Source organism: Formica exsecta, unplaced genomic scaffold (assembly GCF_003651465.1).
Source record: "Formica exsecta isolate Colony F162 unplaced genomic scaffold, ASM365146v1 scaffold122, whole genome shotgun sequence".
NCBI classification, from domain to species: Eukaryota; Metazoa; Arthropoda; class Insecta; order Hymenoptera; family Formicidae; genus Formica; species Formica exsecta.
In genome coordinates, this window is record NW_021848556.1 from 119019 (window position 1) to 123052 (window position 4034).

Sequence of the window (4034 nt, forward strand, 5' to 3'; positions counted from 1 at the left end):
GGCATTCCTCTCCGATAAGGACGCGTCACGTCATCTCGAGCCGATGTCCTTTCTCTCTTTATCTCCGGCTGGTCCTCAGGGGAAACGCATCGGCGATACTGCTTTTCCCTGGCTCCGGAGGCGGATATTCCGATGGAAAAACGACGCGTGGCAAGACGAACCGGACGCGCTTTCTTCTCCGGATCGTGTGTGTATGCGTAGATATGTGTGCGTGATACCGGCTGCTGCTGCCGGCGGATGAATGCGACGCGCCTTGAATGGAAAGAACGGAGACTGTGTGCGTACGTGTATATGGAAGGGAGTTCGGTATACCAGGATCTTACGATCCTCGGCGATCCTTTGCCCGTAGGAGACACGCGTGAATCCCCGCGTCTCTCAATCGTCGATTTATCCTTCGCGAAAATCGAGACACTATCGCCGATAACGATGACCCGACGAATCCTCAACGAACGAATTCGACGAACAATCTTCTTGGTTTCATCGAACTTTCCCCGCGGGGACGGTGACCATTCCGATCACTTGGTCAAACTAGACGTTAAAAACGCCTCGTTCCTGGAGGTCGATCGCCGGTCACCGCTCGAAAGGATACACAAATACCCGTTTTACGCGCACCTCCACATCAGCAGCCGACACGTTCTCCGGACTGTGATAACGTTTGCCATGCGGATAACGATTTTGCCTTTCGGGATAACACGTTCGCGAAATCGTCCGATAACTGATATGTACAAGAAGACGCCGCAAGACGAGCCTCGTTTCGGAGCTCGAGTTGTCCGGGACGAAAATACTATGTCGTGTTGGCGTCTCGCTCCGAACTGCCGCCAGACGCCAGACGAAGTCTTCGACTAGGGGGCCGTTCGAGAACCGAGAGGGGAGCGAGAAAGAGAGAGAGAGAGAAAGAGAGAGAGAGAGAGAAGTGGTCGATTGGTCAACTTATGTGGCCCCGACGGGAAGGGTGATGCCTCCGGGACCCCAGGGGCATTGGGGAACACATGGGAACTCATGAGGGAATAGCATCTGCAACGACCAGATCGAACAGAAGGAGACGATGACTTTGCCGTGTGGCGGATAGACGGGGCTTCAATGCGTTCGCGTGTCTCCAGCCTTTTACAAGATGACGAGTCGAGGACGGTGATTGACGCGAAATTATATTAAAACGCGACTTTTGACGCCTTTCCCAGAATAATTTGATAATAAAGTAAAGTATATAGAAAAGTGCAAAATTTATTTTTCTGAAAAGATCCGATTTTAAACATTTAATCGATAATAATGCAATTTAAAAAAAAGAATCCTAGTAAATAATAGTCATTCGTTGTATTTTGTATTTAAGATTTGTAAAAATAAATTATTTTAACGTAATTTATTTACTCTTACAATTAGTTACTCTTTCCTCAATTAAAGACAAGTTATTTTTTTAATTATGATGCAATTATAACTAAAATAATTAAAATAATCTTAATATCTTCCTCTAATATATGATTTTATGATAATATTACGTTTATGGACAAATTATATAGAAATATATCAGCATTTTATTTCACCTATGATTATTTGGAATAAATTTGGAATAAATGTATTTAATTATTTTTGTTTGTGTAATTCTCACATTTTACGTTTCATCTAGCCAGTTTTTGCGAGATATCGCTATGACCGAACGATGAAAGAGATTCTTTGAGTTGCTATCTGCCAGAACCGGATGCAATAATTAACCGAAACACATTCCCAGAACTCTTCTTTCTCACAAACAGCCAGAATTTCTTTCCTCGTAAACCCCGAATTATAGCGGAATAACTTTGATTCTAATTAAAAAATATTTTTATTTTAATATGTTAATAAATTAATTTATTATGATATATACATTTTTTATATATGGATTAATTAAAGAAGAAAGAAAAATGAAAAATGAAAAATAGTCACACAAAATTATAAAGAAGATTATATATGCTTAAAAAGTAACAGTCAGAAAATAACAGCCAAAGATTAATATTAAGCGTTTTTTAAATCATTCGTCGGGAATTCGGGATGAAATTTCAGCGGCTCGCCGGAATTTCCTTGTTAGAATTGCTGGAGCGCCAGCAGGAAGTCGGGCTGTAATTAACTCTCCGATCGCATCGAAAAATTCGCACGTGGCGTAGGCGAAATCGGCTCGAAGACATCTATAGACGCCGAGAATATACGGGAAGAATTATGAGTTACAACGCGAGAGTAAAAGGATATTCCGACACGACCTACACGCAGCGATCACAATGCATACAATCCCAAGCTGACTTTCTCAGCTGTGAATTTAAAGGACGAACCGTCATCTCTATCGGCCGGACAATGATTTTAATCAATCAAAAATATTCGGCGTTGCTAGAGTTCTCAATCAATTTTAGAAAGATTTCTGTTACTTAAAACAAGAAAATATTATTATCAAATTTTTAGCCTGGAATTGTGTAATAAAATATATATTTTCTAAAAAGTGAGGCCACAATATTCATTTTCAAAATTAATTATCTTAAATATTCTCAGAATTTAAAGAAATTGCAATTTGTACATAATGAAAAACATTGCAAAATTAGTTCCCACGGTTTTTCGTTGCTTTATATATAAATGGCAAAACTCTAACTATAATTAGATTTAATTAATTAATTTTATTCATAATTGGAAAACACGTAAGAATCTAATCTTTTATGAAAGTCCCGAACTAAGATCATCGAATTGAGATCATCGAACGAAAACGCTCGATCGAGTGACGAAATAAATTTACACGTCCAACAAAACGCGATTAATCTCTTGCTGTCGTAGAACTACTTCGTCTTTTAATGAAAGATAACTATGATCGTCTATCTAAAGTAAATCGATCCTTTTACGGCTAGATGCAGCTTTAATAACAACGAATCTCGAATCTCGAATCTCGAATCTCTTGTAACAAGGATACTTTCACTTGTTGCTCGCGATTTAGAAGAATACTTTTACAAACGCTCGCATTTAAGCTTTTTTAGCTTTGCAAGATAACAAAGTGTATTTTATGATCTAAAATAAACACGGAACAAATCACGATTAGGTAGTAGATCGAAATATAAATAAAAGCGCGTAAATTTACATTAATCTATTGATAAGAAAAATTGAAACGTGAAAAATTTGCATTTAATATCTATTATATCGGAGTTTTTTTGTCAAAATTAGCAACAATTTTTATCGACGCGCATTTTATGAACCGATTGAGGACAAAAACTTACAAGGGCGAAAAATGTCCTTCGATAATTTTCTTGCTAAAATCTCTGACCTGTTTTTCAGTTTTGATTGAGCGAAGAAATTAGCGATCGGTGTCGAACGAATAAACTCGATGATTTCTTTTTTCAAGTACTCTCGATTGAGTAATAAGCGAGCGAGTATACCTAATGGCAAAATTGAACGAAAGAGAGCGGACTCGCGAAATGTAGGTTACATATCATCAGCACAAAATGAGATTAAGATATGACGGAGTCAAAATATATACGAGATGACAAAAATACACGTATATCTATTTGCGCCGCGATATCGTGGATAAAAAAAGTTATTCGAGGACGCTGTAGCAGTTTATGATAATAGATAAGAGTTCTTTCAATACAATACACAGATAAAATATATATTTTTTTTAAATATGGGCGGGACATTAATTGTGTGTATCCGCCCATATTATTCATAGCTAGATATGTGCGGATGTCGAAATTAGTGATATAAACACATTGTAATTAGCACAAGCACGAAACTTATTTTGTTTGTACTTCAATATATGTATAACAAGCAGAAAAATGTACTGATGTATAAAATATTATACAAGAATCCATTAAAATTATATTCAGAAAGATGATGAATATATAATTCATTATTAATTATTATATATAATTATGTATAATTCCTTATTGATTATTATATACAATCAAAAATAATTAATTATTAATTATTAATAACAAATGTGCAGTAAAAGAAGATGCCGACTATCGGATTATTTATTTACTAGTCGCATTTAATAAAAGTCGCTTATTTTTGCGTATTTGCGTGTTGGATTGCCA